Genomic DNA, 18,427 nt, shown 5'->3' with positions numbered 1-18,427 from the left:
TCTCAAAAATTTATACACAAATTGTTTTGTGACATTGGTCGCAACGCCCACAATCGGTCAGCAGTCTGGCCCTTTCCCTTTCCACCCTGGGTTCTTGTCTTACTTATCTAGTGCTGCTATAACAGAAATACCACAAGTGGATGGCTTTAAAAAAGAGAAATTTATTCTCTCACAGTTTAGTAGGCTACAAGTCCAAATTCAGGGTGTCAGCTCCAGGGCAAGGCTCTGGAGGGAGGTCATCAGTCTTTCTCTGGTCAAGGAGCTTCTCAGCACAAGGACCTTGGGTCCAAAGGTGCACTTTCTCCTGGCTCTTGTTTCTTGGTGGTATGAGGTCCCCATGTCTCTCTGCTCGCTTCTGTCTTTCATATCTCAAAAGAGATTGGCTTAAAACACAATCTTATCTTGTAGATTGAGTACTGCCTCATTAACATAACTGCCACTAATCCATTCTCATTAACATCATAGAGATAGGATTTATGACTCGTAGGAAAATCACATCAGATGACAAAATGGTGAGCAATCACACCATACTGGGAATCATGGCCTAGCCAAATTGATACACATATTTTTGGGGGACACAATTCAATCCACGACAGCTCTCCATTTCCATTCGTCCAGTTTTCCTGTCCCTTTCTGCTTTCTCATCTTTGCTTTTGGGCAAGTGTTGCCCATTTGGTCTCATACACTTGATTGAACTAAGAAGCACTTTCCTCACCTGTGTTATTGCCTGTTTTATAGGCCTGTCTAATCTTTGGCTGAAAGGTGGACTTTGGAAGTGCCTTCAGTTCTGTGTCCAGGGGCCACAGTCTCAGGGGTTCCTCCAGTCTCTGTCAGATCAGTAAGTTTGGTCTTTTTTTGTGAATTTAAATTTTGTTCTACATTTTTCTCCTGCTCTGTCTAGAACCCTCTATTGTAAGCCCTGTCAGGGAGATAGGTGGTGCTAGCTGGGCACTATCTAGTTCCTCTGCGCTCAGACTGGTGGAGGCTGTGGTTCATGTGGTCCAATAGTCCTCTGGACTAATATTTTCCTTGTATGTTTGGTTTTCCTCATTCTTCTTTGCTCCGAAAATGATGGGACCAATAGATGTATCTTACATGGCTGCTTGAGAGCTTTTAAGACTCCAGATGCTACTCACCAAAGTAGGATGTAGAACATTTTCTTTATGAACTATGTTATGCCAATTGACCTAGATGCCCCCTGAGACCACGGTCCCCATCCCTCAGCCCCAGTAACTCAGTCTCTCAAGGTGTTTGGATATGTCTAGGAAGCTTCTATGATTTGCCTTGGTCAAGTTGTGCTGACTTCCCCTATATTGTATATTCTTTTTCCCTTCACCAAAGTTAACACTTGTCTAATATCTGGTTAGTAATTTCCCCTCCCCACACCTCTCCTCCCTCATAACCATCAAAGATTGTTTCTTTCTGTACATAAACCTTTTCTTGGGTTTTTATAATAGTGGTCTTATACAATATTTGTCCTTTTGTGATCGACTTATTTCACTCAGCAAAATGCCATCCAGATTCATCCATGTTGTGAGATGCTTTATAGATTCATCATTGTTCTTCATTTTCACACAGTATCCCATTGTGTTTATATACCATAATTTGTTTATCTGTTCATCTGTTGATGGCACTTAGGTAGTTTCCATCTTTTTGGTATTGTGAATAACGCTGCAATGAACATGGGTGTGTATTTGTCTATTTGTGTGACAGCTCTTATTTCTCTAGGATATATTCCTAGGAGTGGGATTGCTAGATTGTATGGTATTTCTATTTCTAGGTTTTTAAAGAGGCTCCATATCATTTTCCATAGTGGTTGTACCATTTTACATTTCCACCAGCAGTACATAAGAGTTGCAATCTCCCCACAACCTCTCCAACATTCGTTATTTCCTGATTAGTGCCAGTAATGTTGGGGTGAGATTGTATCTCACTGTAGTTTTGATTTGCATTTCCCTAATGGCTAATGATTGAGACCATTTCCTCATGTGTCTGCTAGCTGCCTGAATGTTTTCTTTGATGAAGTGTCTGTTCATATTCTTTGCGCCCCCCCGTTTTTTTTAATAGATTATTTGTCTTTTTGTTATTGAGGTGCTTAAGTATTCTATGCATTTTAGAGATTAGACCCTTGTCAAGTATGTCGTAGCCAAAATTTTTTTCCTAGTATGTAGGTTCTCCTTTTACTCTTTTGGTGAAATCTTTTGATGAACATTAGTGTTTAAGTTTTAGGAGCTCCTGGTTTTCCAGTTTCTCTTCTGGTATTTGCGCATTGTTAGTCATGATTCGTATTTTCTTTATGCCATGTATTAGGGCCTCTAGTGTTGTTCCTATTTTTTATTCCACAATCTTTATCATTTTGGGTTTTATATTTAGGTCTTTGATCTATTCTGTGTATGGTGTGAGGAATGGGTGCTGCTTTTTTTTTTTTTTCCACAGGTGGACATCCAGTTTTGCTAGCACCATTTTTTAAAAAGTATCTTTTCTGCATTTAATGGACTTTGGGCCTTTGTCAAAGATCAGCTGACCATAGATGGGTGGATTTACATCTGGGTTCTTGATTCTGTTGCATTAGGCTATGTGCATGTCATTGCACCAGTACCAAGCTGTTTTGACTACTGTGGCTGTATAGTAGGTTCTCAGATCAGGCAGTGTGAGGGCTCCTACTTTGTTCCTTTTCTTCAACAACACTTTGCTTATCCAAGGCTTCTTTCTTGCCATATAAAGTTGGTGATTCATTTTTTCAACTCATTAGAGAATGCTGTTGGTACTTGGATCAGGATTGCATTATATCTGTAGATCACTTTGGGTAGAATTGATATTTTCACAATGTGTGTCTTCCTATTCATGAGCATGGTATGTTTTTTCATTCATGTAGGCCTCTTTTGGTTTCTTGCAATAGTGTTTTGTAGTCTTCTTTGTATTAGTCTTTTACATCCCTGGATAAATTTATTCCTAAGTATTTTATCTTTTTAGGCACTATCATAAATGGTATTGTTTTCCTGATTTCCTTTTCGAAGTTCTCTTTGTTGGTGTATAGGAATCCAACCGATTTTTGTATGTTGATCTTGTATCCTCCTGCTCTGCTAAATCTTTCTATTCATTTCAGTAGTTTTCTTGTAGAATCTTTGGGGTTCTCTATGTTTAGGATCATATTATCTGCAAATAAGGATAGTTTTACTTCTTCCTTTCTGATCTGGATGCCCTTTATTTCTTTTTCTCATCTTATTGCTCTAGCTAGGACTTCCAGCACAATGAAAATAGGAGTAGAAACACCAGAAAATTTGACAAAATCCGTGATTTACAAAAACAGTAGCAGCAACAAAAACAACAGTGAGTGCTTGTAGCATGCAGATGGAACCACTTAATTTGAAGCATCACTGTAATTAGGTCATAATGACAGCTCTGACTGGAGTGCATTAGAAGGTTCAAGAAGTGAATTAGTGTAGGGTTTTAGCCTTGTTTAAGTATATTGATACTTGTAAGCTGGGCTTACAAAAAAAGTTTTTGTTGCTATCACTAACTACAAGGATATTTTTATTAAAAAAAAATATTAAATTTCTGCTCTAACACTGCATGAAAATTTTATAGTCATCTTGATGTCCCATCTGAAAGTGTCACCCGATACAGTCCATGCTCCCTGCAACCCCCACTGATGCCACTGTGTGTGACCTTTCAGAAACAGATCGCCAGGCCTGTCTTCTGAGGAGACTCTAGGCAGGTTCGAACCATCAAACTTTCAGCTAGTAGGTGAGTGCTTAACTGTTTGTGTCACCCAGGGACTCCTTGCCTTATATTAATCCTCAGAAATCCTTGGGAGTTTAAAATGAGCTTGCTCTCATTTTACAGATGAGGAAACTGAGATTATGGAATAGACTATTTAAGGTCACAAGGCTGGAATTCAAACCCAGGCCTGCTGAATTCTAAAGTCCATGCGCTTTCTATTTTGCTATTCAAGGGCACCAGCTGTTTTCAGGTATGTAAAGGCAGCTAAAATGCTTCCTAAATATATTAAAGAGAATAACCTTTGTCCTATCTGCAGGTAGCACTGGGATCCAAGCATTCCACTTCATTGTAGCTTGAGCTGACGAGGCAGGGTTTCCATGGGTTATTTAGGACCAGGGAGCACTGGAAAGAACGTGGGTGGCAAATAAGGGAAGAGAAGCAGCTGGATTGGAATACACAGCCAGGAGGAGACTCTACAGTGAGAAGGTTAATATCATATAACCTTATAGATGGTTGAACATTCCCCAAAGCAAAAAATACTTCTTTGCACCTGCTGTACAGGGAAAACTACGCGTCTTCAGTTTTCAGCTTAAACACCACCACTTTGGAGGCTTTTCCTGCCCCTCCACCCCCAATCTAAATAAGGCCATCCACTGTTCTTTCTTAGTGTGCCCTATCCCTTTTTTCTCCTTAACATTTATCACAGGGTATAAATTTATGTTTATTTGTTTATTTTGGTTATGTGTTTAGTGTTCATCCCAGCCCCCCACCAGGACTCTATTCTATAATGGAAAAGATCTTGTTCGTTTTGTTCACCAATATATCCCCCACAGGACCTGGCACCAAATAGGAGCTCAGTAACTATTTATTGGATGAGTGACTGAATGAATGAATGGATGAACTAGACCCAAGATGTATAAGAGACTGCCCTTGCCCGCAAGGAGATGCACATGTACCGAGGAGACCAGACATCCACAGCAAAGGAGATAAGCCACTACATCAGACAGCCTAGGACTGAGCAACGGGCCCTACAGAGAGGAAGACCATTGAGAGTTCAGAGATGCTATACTTATTAGGCCGAGCAGGCTTCATGGGAGGTATGAGACTTTACATAGTTCCTGAAGTACAAATAGGATTTATAAAACCTTGCCATAGCTGCTCTCTGTGCGTGAAAGGACAAACGAGGTTTGCTGACCAGAAACTCATATACTTTCTAGTGTCACAGACTAGAAACAAAGGCAATTGTAGTTTTGGCTAAAACGTGCCAACATGTCTACATTTTCACTAGCAACGATACCACATGGGTTACGTACGAGTCTTAGGCAGACTTTGAAGGGTCCTAGCTTTGCCTGAAATATGCCTTCTGAACTCTCAAGAAGGGCTCATGGGTGGTGGTCAATAAAACAGGTGTAAACAAGAGGTTCCAGCCCTCATTCATTAGAGCTGTATTGTTTTAGAAATGCATGCATGAATACACATGTGTAGTAGGGTATTCCCTATACGGCATGCTTAGAAGCACCCCATATAAACTGTGATGATTAATTTTGTGTGTAAACTTGGCTAGGCTATGATTCCCAGTGGTCTGGCCAAACACTAGGCTAGTTGCCGTAATATAATGTAATCATTTTCCATAATGTAATCTACTGTAAGCAGTCAATCAAGCCAAAGGTGAGTTCCTTAGGGTGTGGTCTGCCTCCAGACTATCAATAAATATCTTGGCAGAACTCCCTCTCCCTTATTCTTGAGTATTCTTGATCTCTCTTTCTCTTGACTCTGCACTCTTCCTGTCACCTGACCTATTGATTCTGGGATGCAAGCCTGCAGAAGTCTGCAGCCTGCGACCTGACCTACAGATTTTGGACTTGTCAGCGCCTACAATTGTGTGAGCAAATTCCTTGAGGTAAATCTCTCTGTCTCTTTCTCTGTGTATATACATCTCTGGTTCTGTTTCTTTTGAGAACCCTAAGACATAAACCACTCACATCAATAAATCATTGAAACTGCAAAAGTTTTAAGATGTTGAAGCCTCATTTCATTTTATTTATAATTAATGGCAAGAAGAAGGTACCAATAGCCAAGAGGGTATGAACATGTTTGTATAAATTTGTCATTACAGTCTCATGTATGCATTATAGTCAGGGATTTGGGGGGGGGGGAACTGCCTTATAATTTTCTTTCCAGTGATAAGATAAACAATACAGTGAATTATAATATATCCATGGCTCAACCAATGTGATAACCTTGGAGAAGGTAAGGGAGGGGTGGCCCAGGTTAGAATGGTTTCTTCTGTTTAAAGAAGCAACCAGAACGATGAGAAAACCTGATCCTAACTGCCCCCTGGGAGGATCATCTCATCCAATTTAGACTGAATTTTCTATTTATTACCAAAATGCACCTGCCACTCCCTAACCCGGCCCCTCCCAGGCTTTTCAGGCGAGGGCTATGAAGAATGTTCTATGTCCTTGAAATCATGATTTTCATTTTAGTACCCACGTAACACAACGCCTCAATAAATTCTTGATGAGCCTACATGACAGATCCGTTGACAGAAATCTTCCAAGTTGGCAGGGGCTGTGGCACATCACAGTCATGTTTACATGATGCAGTTCAGCTGTCTCTGCTAAATTTAACATTTCTTCCCAGCTTTCTGCCCCATGACTCTCCGCTAGAGGGCTCTCCCTCACCTGATGTTAACACAGTATGCTTCCGTTCTCTCGTGTGAGGTAAAAACCAAAAAAACCAAACCCGTTGCTGTCGAGTCAATTCCAACTCATAGCGACTCTATAGAACAGAGTAGAACTGTCCCATAGAGTTTCCAAGGAGCACCTGGCGGATTTGAACTGCCAACCCTTGGTTAGCAGCCGTAGCACTTAACCGCTACACAACCAGGGTTTCCAATGGCTAACTTGACTCTAAATATATCTAGGCTTAATGGGTTTTGTACAAAAGGACATCTAAGGATGTATTCAGTTGCACCTTGAAGATCATATAACACAATGACACTTGTTTCTACTCCACCTGCAATATTTATTAACAATTCAACCCACCATGATTTGCCTTCTTTAAAATATTCTACAACCCTAAGAAGTCTTTTTACTCTGGCTAAAAGATACAGAAATAGGACAGAAAATATTTCTAAACATACACTGGGTGTTTTATTTTATTTTATGGTTGGCAGTTCAAATCCACCAGGCGCTCCTTGGAAACTCTATGGGGCAGTTCTTCTCTGTCCTGTAGGGTCGCTATGATTTGGAATTGACTTGACAGCAACGGGTTTGGGTTTTTTTGGTTTTTACCTCACACGAGAGAATGGAAGCATACTGTATGGCCAACTTTACTAAAAATATAACCAAGGGAGAGAAAGCCACTCCTGGACATTTTTCCCCTGACAAATATATCCACACACAAAAAATCATTAGTTCAAATTTAACTCCCGTTCTTCTACATTAACACTGTTATCGAGCTTGATAAGTTGTTGACTCAGTTCTCCTATGCAGCAGGTTTCAAACTGAATAGCCCAGGATCCTACAAAGATGCAAAGTAGTTGAATAGTGATGCAAAGTAGCTGATCCCCATGGCTGCCAAGGCTGAAAAACTGGAGTGAGCCTTGGAAACCAATAGGATTAGAAATACAAAAACTGAACAAGAGTACTAACAGAGCCAAAAAAACCAAACTACTCTGACTGGGATAAAAAACTGGCAAGACGCCTGTCCTCCTATCCTGATAAGTTATAAAAGCATCTGCACGTTGATTTGTTGTTCCAACAAATGAGCCCATCAAAATAGGCATTAATTGATTTGACTGAGTTTCAGTGTAGTTTGGAGAAGGAGGACTTTGAATTGCATGTCCTGCTACGTGTCCCCTTGCCCCCATAAGTCATTACTGCATCCATCTGATACTGGTTTCTGTGAAAAATGTACTTAAAAATCTAGAGAACTGGTCCAAATAGCAGTACAGTTGTCTCAAGGATGCTCTAAACCTATTGCTTTAATAATTTCGGTCTTGCAATCTCCTAAAGGTAGCTTTTCCAATGTGCCTGTTAAATCTAAAATCAGTGCACAGGTTTCCAGGCCCACAGGCTCATTACTCCAGCCCTCAGCCTACCTCTGCCTCCTCCAAACTTGTGGGCAGACACACCTCAGCAGCCAGGCTCCTTGCATTTCATTACCAAGGCTGAATGTGAGAGATAAGTGCAAGGACAGAATGGCCCTGCCCACCGCCTGCTGTTATCGTCTGTTTTGTAGGAGAACACGAAGAGCCTGGGATCCAAAAGAGAGACATGAGATATTTTCAGAGAAAAGGAATTTCATCTGTCAGGCCTGACACCCTGTTCCCTACACCCCAAATGTGCATAAGTCAAGCTGTTCTGGAATGAGGTGTTTCTTTTCTCCAACCCTGGGGTGCTATCTTAATGCAGGCCAGCATCCCCTCTGGATTCCTCGGCCTGGTCTTCATACCACCTGTCTTGCCCTCCTCCACATAGCGGACAGAGTAATCTTTACAAGGAAAATGTAATTTACCATGTCACTCTCCTACATAAAACTTCACTGGCTCCCTACTGCCCTCAGGATTAAGTTCAAATCCCTTCACATTGCTGGCAAGGCCCTTAGTGACCAGCCCCACGCTTCCCATTCCTTGAACATTCCATGCTTGAGCTCACCTCTAGGCCTTACTCGGAGCTAATCTCTCTGCTCTTTTCACACTTATCTCTTGGCTCTGCTCCAGCAAGTCTCCCTGATCCTGAAGGCCAAAGGAAGTGTTCTGTCTTTCTTCCTAGAGCAACATGTTCACCCTTACCATCCAGGCTACCTCGCTCTGCTTAAACCTGACATGGCTTTCCATCTCACTCAGAATAAAAAATTCACAGTCCTTACCACAGCCTACAAGGCCCTATATGCCTGGCCACTGAATTCCTCTTCTTTCTCCTAGCCCTTTGTCTCTGTCTTACTCAGTCAAAACAGCCACACCGGGTTCCTTCTGCTCTTCCATTTGTCAAGGATTTTATCCTTGGATCAGTTAAAGTCTTTCTCTCATTCATTCTTTCCCACCCTCCCTCCCTCTCTCCCCTCAAACTAAACCCTCCCTCACCTGTCGCCACTCCGCAGATCGCTCCTATCAGGTCCTCGCCATCAGCACTGACCTCTCTCCTGAGAATCACGCTTTTGCTTCTACCTCTCAGCTGTCAAGCACAGAAAGCCCAAAACCAAATTCTTCAGCATCTCCCGGACACTCTCTCCTGCTTTCCATCTGCTGGTAGAACACTCCCTCACCCTGTCGTCCAGTGCTGCAAGTCAGAGTTATTGTCTAGTCCCTCCTTTCTCACCTGCGTGTGTCCACCACAGCCCTCACTGGCCTAGTCCCTCTGCTGCTGTCTGTCGGCACGCAGCTCCAGCGTTCACACCTTTTCCTCCACCCCCTGTCCCCACCCTCGTTAATTTCCTTATTACTTATTTTCTGGACCCGAACTTCTTAACTGGCCTCCAGAATTAGGATCCTAATCTCTCTTTGAAACCCTATTCTGATTATTGTCCTCAAAGCACTAATTGTCTGACCCGTCTCCTCAAAATGCTTCAGTGGCTCTCCAACCAAAAACCAAAACCAGCTGCCATCAAGTCAGGTCCAATTCATGGCGACCCCACATGTTGCAGAGTAGAGCTGGACTCTGTAGGCTTTTTATGGCAGTGACCTTTTGGAAGCAGATCACCAGGCCTTTCTTCTGAGGTGCATCTGGGTGAGCTCGACCCTCCCAGTTGTCAGTTAGTAGTCCAGGGCTTAGCCATTCGCACCGCCCAGGAACTCCCACGTTCTACCAAATCAAGGCACCCAGCACACCGCCCCAAGGTTATTATACATTGTTTAGTTACATGCCTCATTTCAATTGCTCTGACTTCTCCTGGGTTTCTTTTCTGCTTTCAAGCCTCTCCTGAGAACCCCCAACCCCCATCCCATCCTTGCCATACAACCCAATTCATGGTGACCCCTGTACTCAAAATACAGTTCATTTCACAAAAAAAAAAAAATTTAACTTCCTCAACTAAACATAATCTTTTCCCTGTAAGACCTGTCTTCTTCCAAAGAACATTGTTTGTAATCTTCTACAGCACCACTCATATCTTGCTCAGTATTAACAGCTTTTAAATATTGGTCTTACCCCTTATCTTTGAGTGGAAACTCTCAGCATGCAATAACTAATCACTCATCTTTCTATTACCAGCATACCTAGTTTTTTTTTGTTTTTTCCACCATGGGGGCAATCTACCAGTATTTCGTTGAAATGGACTTTACACAAACCTTAGCCCCTGATCTCTGAATATGCTGAGCTGACATCTACCTGTTCTGACAAATCCTGCACAGCTTCTTTAAAAACATGCGGGTGTGGGAGCGGAAGCCGTATTTCGGGTTATGACGCAGCTCTGATTCTTGCAAACCGTCTTCACACCTGTTATCCTTTGGCTACTCTGTCCCTAGAAATATGAATTCAATTCAGCTTCACTTTTTCCCCTCCAATTATGCCAACATTCCCAGCCTTTTAAGATTAAATTTTAAGTTATGAGAAAATCTGATTTTAAAATCTATACTGGGCCTGCAAAGAGGAGCCTTCAGAACTCAAATAGAGGCCAGAGGTAGGAGACAGGGGCATGGCTCTCAGAAGAGCTAATGAATAATGCATGTCTTGAACAGTGTTTCAAAGACTGGCTGAGATCTTATAGCTTCCATTTCTCTTAGACAAAAAGCACCACTGAAAAAGAGCCATGGTCCCCTCCTGGCAGGCTAATTTGCAAATGAATGAAATAACTAATAAAATAACTAATCATATACCACAACTGTTCCAGCTCAGTACGCCTGCATTCCCATTCCAGTTCAAGGCTTTCTCCCATTCATCCTGGCCTAAAACTGTACAGGGACCAATGACTCCTTCCTCTCTTTCATTTGAAACAACCAGTCTTTTGCTGAGACCTGGCTCCTTCTCTTTACTCCCACCATTGTGCACACAGAGTTGGTTTAAGAGCCTGGGTAAGGGAACTAAGAAGGGACTGCAATGTACAAAGGGTAACAATGACAACAATAACAATAAGAAACGTGAAGGCATTTGTGCGAGCCAGGCACTGTTCTAATTACTTTTTGTGTACTGACTCATTTAAAGTGTACTTGAATGACTCCATGATGCAGGAACTGGTTGCTAGTGTTACCTCCAGTTCAGACCAGGCACAGCAAGGTGAAACAGGCTACTGCTAGTAAGTGCAGAGCTGACAGGTGTGCCTAGGAAACCTGGCTCTCATACACACTATGCTGTCTAGCCTCTGAAGTAATGGCATCATCCAGGAAAATAATGACGGTGAGACACCCAGGGAATACATGGCAGGCCTACAGCTGGAGGGGAGCAGAACGGTCCAATTGCCTCTGGCTGGGGACCAGGTGAGGTGTTGCTTCACAAGGTGTGTGAGAGCCAGAGCAGGAAGGAGGGGCAGGGAAGGGACATCAGGGAAGGGACATCAGAGAAGGACGGAGTAGACACACAGTGTGGGCAGAGCTTCTAAGAAGACTGGGGCCAGAGGAGCTAACTGCTAGGCCTTTGCCAGGTGCCAAAAGGGACAGCCAACGTGGAAAGAGGGACTCTTGAGAACAGCCCGATTAGCGCATTGGACGTGGGCCAGGACCCTCCTTGCCAAAAGGACTGAGAGAACTTAAAATGGAAACCGCACTGAGTAACCCTATGCTGTATGGCTGATACCCTCAACTGTAAATAACCTGTACCTGAAACTCCCTCTTCAGGCAAAGTCGAAGCTCCTGTGTGTCAACTCTGCTGATCCATCTCTCTCTCCCCAAGCTTTGCCCCCTACTTTTCTTCTATGCCTCCCTGCTGGCTGCATATTGCCTCCCTGTTGACTCTCAACATAAGGATTATGAACATTGCTCACTATGAAAGGAAGCAAAGGTAAAAATCAATAACTAAAAGGACGGAAATTCCAAAATTTCTAGAAATTTCAAGATGTTTCTGAAGTACTGTGACTGTTATATATGATAATGTAAATGGATGCAAACTTTGTTTCTTATTGCCACTTTTCTAGGTCCTTTGCATGGAGACTCCAATAAAAGTATTTAAGCTCAGACTTGGTTGGATCCTAGAGAAACAATGACTCATACCTTTGCCCAAGGAGAGCTGCAAGAGGGTCTCACTTCCAGATCTGATGGTATTCTCATCCATTCCAAAACCTGTTTCCAAATCTCTCTGAGCTGGAACCCTAGGTCACCAGACCTCTGCTGCTCAGAATATGTGCTCTACAACTCCATCATCACCTTTGGACCTCACTCCAGTTTTGGGCCCCCTCAATGAAGAGTGGAGGGCCCTTTCTTCCCTATCTAGCAACCAGAGTCTTTCTTTGGTCTTCAGGTGGTCCTCCACACTCTGCTTGATGTCTCTGTGGTCCATACTCCTGACATCCTTTGTTCTTCCCTGAGCCACTTCTTTTGGTGCTAGCTGGGCCGCCAAAGCACACTGGCCAGGTATTAAGAAGGCAATATAATATATGAATGTCTGGGTTATGAATGTCTGACTTAACGGACTTGTACTTACTCTTTGATGTTATGTAAATTTGCCCTCATTTTGCAATGACTGAACCAACCCCTACTTGCAACAAATTCTTTATCACAATCCCCTTCACGTGCTGCACGTGCAGGTTTCAAATCATCGGAAAGGCTTTGAACCTTTTCTTGCACTAAAGTAAGGCTAAATAACAACCATATACACCTGTTCTGACTCACCTAGAAATTCAATTTAAAGACACAATTAGGAACCAATCTTGTTCATAACCTGGGGACTGCCGAAAGACTGGGTTGAAGGATCAATTCCACAATTGATTATTCTGTTCAGGACGAGTTTATACTTAAGGGAACATCTGAGCCCAGTTTTACCAGTGGCTAAGTGGTCTTGGTAGAGTAAATCACCCCTGGAATGGAAGACAACCCTTCCTTACGGTTAAGAATGAGGGCTTCAGAGCCCCAAATCTTGAATGGGATCTTGGATCCACTATTTATTAATGGTATAACTTCAGGCTAGTTACTTGTTCTCTCTAAGCCTCAATTTCCTCATCCGTAAAATTAACGAGAATAATAATAACCACATAGGTCGTGGTGAGGATTAAATGAGGTAATCCATATAAATGAGCTTAAAACAGGGCTTGGCACCCGGTCATTACTCAATAAACTTTAGCTATTAATATCAGCTCCCTCTAATAGTTCTCGACAAACTCCTACTTTTCCTGTTTTAAAGCTTGCATTCCCTGGAACAAAGCCAGGAATCCAATAAAAAGAAATCCCCGGATGACAGCTGTGTAGCAGGCCTAGAAAACGGCCAGTGCAAATTTAAAAAGAATGGAATGAATTCCAAATAGTAGAGGGAATGTGTAAAAAGTTGGAATATACTAGGTATCAGGAGAAGAAAGAATGTCTCTTCCCTTCTTCCCCCAACAAAGACAAAGAAAATCAGAAACTCCAGGAAAAATAGAAAACTGCCTAAGAAAGGTATTGGCCAACAATGATTTTGAACAACTCAGTAAAGAGTATAAAAGGAGATAACCATATGATTATGATATTAAGAGCACACTGGTTCCACAAAGAAATACATCATAGAATCCTACGTGGTTCTATACTAAACAGTATTTACACTGTCATAATCCTAAAAATAGCTTTTCAGAGATTTTCAACTTTTAGAGAGTTTTTTTTTTCAGAGACAAAGCAGTAACCACTAAACTATGATTACACAACAGAAGGCAAATGATTTCATCCTTTACAATGAAGAAGTTGACAAAATTCAGCAATATATAAAAAGAATAATAGTAATACTAACCTAAAACCAAGTGATGTTTATTCTGAGAACTCAAGGCTGGTTTAATATAGGAAAATCTATCAACAAAATCCACCATGTTAATAGTCTAAAGAAAAAAAAACAAACAATATGATCACATCAATTGACTCAGAAAAAGCATTTGTCAAAATTCAACATCCACTCATGATTAAAAAAAAAAAAACTCAGCAAACTAGGAATGGAAGGGAACTTTCTCAATGTGATAAAAGGAATTGACAAAAAGACCTGTAGCTAACATGACACTTAGTGACGGGAGATAAAATACTGTCATCCTAAGATGAAGAACTAGGCAAGGATATTCACTCTCACTGCCACTATAACATCGTAATAAAAGTCTTAGCCAGGGTAATTAGTCAAAACAAAGAAATAAACAGCAGACAGATTGGAAGGGAAGAAATAAAATTGTCCCTATTTGCAGACAACATGGTTTTCTATGTAGACCATCCCCAAAACTAAAAAAAAAAAAACCCTGTAGCTGTTGAGTCGATTCTAACTCATAATGACCCTATAGGACAGAGCAGAACTGCCCCAAAGGGTTTCCAAGGAGCAGCAGGTGGATTGGAACTGCCAACCTTTTGGTTATCAGCCAATCTCTTAACAACTGCTCACCAGATTATCCCAAAAGCTCTACCTAAAAACTCCTAGAACTAATAAATGAGTTTAGCAAGTTTGTAGAGTAAAAGGTCAACATGTAAAAATTAAGCATATTTTTATATTCCATATATTTCTATATTTCAATATGTAATTTGACACCAAGATTTAAAAAAATTACAATACCTTATAATAGCTCCAAATATGAATAAAAAACTTAAGTTTTAAACTCACAAAACAATTATAAGACATGCATTCTGAAAACCATAAAATGTTAATGAACAAAATAAAAAACCAAGCCAAACCCACTGCCATTGAGTCAATTCTGTTCATAGCAACTAGAGGACAGAGTAGAACTTCTCCATAGAGTTTTCAAGGCTGTAATCTTTACAGAAGCAGACTGCCACATCTTTCTCCTGCAGAGTGACTGGTGGGTTCAAACTGCTGACCTTTCAGTAGCAGCCAAGTGCTTTAACCACTGCACTTTAGGTCTTATTTGAGTAAAATCAAATAAGCCCTACATAAATGAAGAGACATACCATGTTCATGGATTGGAGAACTCAATGTAGTAAAGATGCCACTACTCCCCAAGTACAGCTATAAATTCAATGCAATTCCAATCAAAATTACAACAGGTTTTTAAAAAATAGGATTCTAAAATTTATATGGAAAGGCAAAGGAACTGGAATAGCCAAAACAAATTTGCAAATGAAGAGTAAAGTTGGAGTAAAGTCACTACCTGATTTTAAGACTTACTGTGAACTATAGTAATCAAGACGGGTGTGGTACTAGCAAAGAGACAGGCACATAGATCAATGGAACAGAATACAAAGTTCAGAAAAAAATCCAAAACCCATTGCTGTTGAGTTGATGGCCAATTCATTTTTTTTACAAAGATGCAAAGGTCATTTAATGAAGAAAAGACAGTGTCTTCAACAAATAGTGTTGCAACAGTTGGACATTCACATTCAAAAAATAATCCGAAACCTAAATTTCACACCTTTATACATAAATTATCTCAAAATGGATCATAAGTTTAAATATAAAACTTCATATACCTTTAGAAGAAGATTTAAGACAGAATCCTTGTGACCTGGGGTTAAGCAAAGAGTTCTTAAACAAGACACAGAAAGAACACGATTCATGAAAGAAAAAAGTTACTAAATTGAACTTCATCAAAATTAAAAAAATTTGTGATGGGAAGACACTGTTAAGAGGATGAAAAGGCAAACTACACACTGTGAGAAAAAATTTTCCAATCAGTTATCTGACAAAGAACTTGTATCTAGGATATATAAAGAATTCTTGAAACTCAACAGGAAGACAACAACAATCCCACTTTAAGAATAAACAAAAGCCTTAGTTACTTCATCAAAGAGAATACATATAGAAGGTAAATAAGAACATAAAAAGATGTTCAACATCATTAGGTGTGTGGGACAAAGAATTGGATGTAGTCTTTTGTCTCTGGTTCCTGAAAGTAACCCCTGGAATTCGCCGCAGCCAAGGCGTCTGTTTTCCCAAATAGCCAGACAACATTTAAACATGTACAATGTGGTGGGAGCCACAAAGACTATACCTGGAAAATAACTTAAGGAAGAGAGGGGGCATGATACAATCAATCATGCATATTCATTAACTTGATTGATCATGCATATGCAAAGATGCGCAATCATGCATATGCATTGAGGCCCCAATAACCATTATAAAAGACCCTGAACAGGGAAGCACTTGGGCTTCCTGGATTGGCGAGAGGTGAAGCACGTTTCTGGAGACAACAGAATAGTTGTGTCCGGACTTCTAGAGCCAGACCTGAGTGTCTCATCATTTGTATTCTTTTGTGGTTTTGTTAAAGTCGTTATAGTAAGGATAGACAATGAGCTCTGGGAGTCATTCTAGCGAATTACTGAACCCACTGGGGGCAATGAGAACCACCAGAGGCTGGCATCTGCCTATTTGGCAGCCTGAGGGACAGAGTCCTAACTTGTGTGTCTCAACCTGGCTCAAGGTGGCCAGGGATGAGGTCTGACCTAACTCTCGGTGGTTAGGGTCAGAGAGAGAAAGTACTATGTGAATGGCCCGTGTCAGGGATGGAGAAGTGGGAAAGAAGGGATAGAAGTTATCTTCACATCTTGGGGGGTCAGCCTTATGTTGATTTTTATTAACTCATCAGCCAACAGGGAAATGCAAATAAAACCATGGTGAGGTACTACCACATGCCTGTTGTTGTTAGCTGCTGTCAAGCTGACTCTGATTCACGGTGACCCCATGTATGCAGAATAGAAGAGCTTCATAGGATTTTCAAGGCTGTGACCTTTCAGAATTTTTTTTTTTACTTCCAAGGCACCTCTGGGTGGGCTCAAACCACCAACCTTTCAGTTAGTGGTTGAGTGCTTACCCGTTTGCACCAACCAGGGACTATACACCTATTAGAATGGCTTAAAAACAACAACAAAACAAAACACAACACCAAGTGCTGATGAGGATGTGGAGCAACTGCAACTCCCATACATTGCCAGGAGGACTGCAAAATGGTCCAGTCGCTCTGGTAACAATTTGGCAATTTCTTATAAAATTAAACATACGCTTACTATATGACCAAGCAATTGTCCAGCCAAAGCCAAACTCATTGCCATCGAGTTGATCCCGACTCACAGTGACCCTATAGGACACAGAACAACTGTCCCATAGGGTTTCCAAGGCTGAAATCTTCACGGAAGCAGACTGCTACATTTTTCTCCTGTAGAGTGGCTGGTGGGTTTGAACTGCCAACCTTTTGGTTAGCAGCCAAGCACTTTAACCACTTCACCACCAGAGTTCTTTAGCGATCTTACCTCTTAGGTATTCAGAGAAATGAAAACTTATGTTCACACAAAAACCTGTACAGGAATATTTATATCAGCTTTACTCAGAATCACCAAAAACTGCAAACAACTCCAATGTCCTTCAGTGGGTGAATGGATGAACAAACTGTGGACTATTACCTGGCAATGGACTAATACCAAGAAAACAAAAAGGAAAAAAAAATTTTTTTTCTTTCTTTTTTTAATTTAACTTCAGATGAAGGTTTACAGAACAAACTAGTTCCTCATCAAACAGTACACACATTATTGTATGACATTGGTTAACAACCCCATGAAATGTCAACACTCTCCCTTCTCAATCCTGGGTTCCCTATTACCAGCTGTCCTGTTCCTCCTACCTTCCAGTTCCTGCCTCAGGGCTGGTGCACCCCTTTAGTCTTGTTTTGTTCCATGGGACTGTTCAATCTTTGGCTAAAGGATGAATCTCAGGAGTGGCCTCATTACTGAGCTGAAAGGGTGTCTGGGGGCCATACTCTTAGGGTTTCTCCAGTCTCTGTCAGGCCAGCAAATCTGGTCTTTCTCAAAAAGGAAAAATTTTTGATGTACATAATATCATGGATGAATCTCAAATGTATTATGCTAACTGAAGGATACCAGGCTCCTAAGGTTACATACTGTATGATTCTGTACCAAATAATAATAATGCAGCTGAGAAAATTTTGGTAGTGGAAGAAGAAAAGAGGTGGAGGAAAGGGTAGGAGCACCAATGGCCTCGTTTCACAAAATGGAAGGTCAAAGCACACTGTCAAATGCTGACAAAAAACAATAGAGGCTTAAGTGTATTATTTAGAGTTTCAAAAACAACCACAAAAGGAAGTAAAAGTAATGTTTTAAGTGCCAAAAGTAAGAAGGAAGGTGGAAAGAGGAGGTGAGAGGTGATATAACAGAACGAAATCCTTACCTCTCATTGCAGAAGTCAATAGATGATGTCTCCATGTGGTAAAAGGAGCCCTGGTAACGCACAGGTTAAGCACTTGGTTGATAACCGAAAGGTTGGTGGCTCCGACGCAGAAAGACCTGGCAATCTGCTTCCGTAAAGATCGCAGCCTAGAAAGTCCTGTGGAGCAGTTCTACTCTGTCACGTGGAATTGCTATGAGTTGGAATTGACTAAACGGCACTCAACAACAACAACAAATGTGGTAAATCAAGAAATGACCTATTACGGAGAGATTGCAAGATAGTCAACACATTCAACTGATCATCTCTGCTATTTTCCTACAAAAAAAACGAACACCATCAAATCACACAAACCATACTCGCACACACGCCATTGTTCTTCCTTCATTACCGACTTTCTGCACGAGTTCATTTTAAACCACAGTATGTATTAATTTGATATGCTCACTGGGCTGCTCCCTGTATTCTAATTTCTGTTCATTTGC

This window comes from Loxodonta africana, chromosome 8 (assembly GCF_030014295.1).
Source record: "Loxodonta africana isolate mLoxAfr1 chromosome 8, mLoxAfr1.hap2, whole genome shotgun sequence".
Classification (NCBI taxonomy): Eukaryota; Metazoa; Chordata; class Mammalia; order Proboscidea; family Elephantidae; genus Loxodonta; species Loxodonta africana.
The sequence above is the reverse complement of the archived record's forward strand: the minus strand, read 5'-3'. Positions refer to the sequence as shown.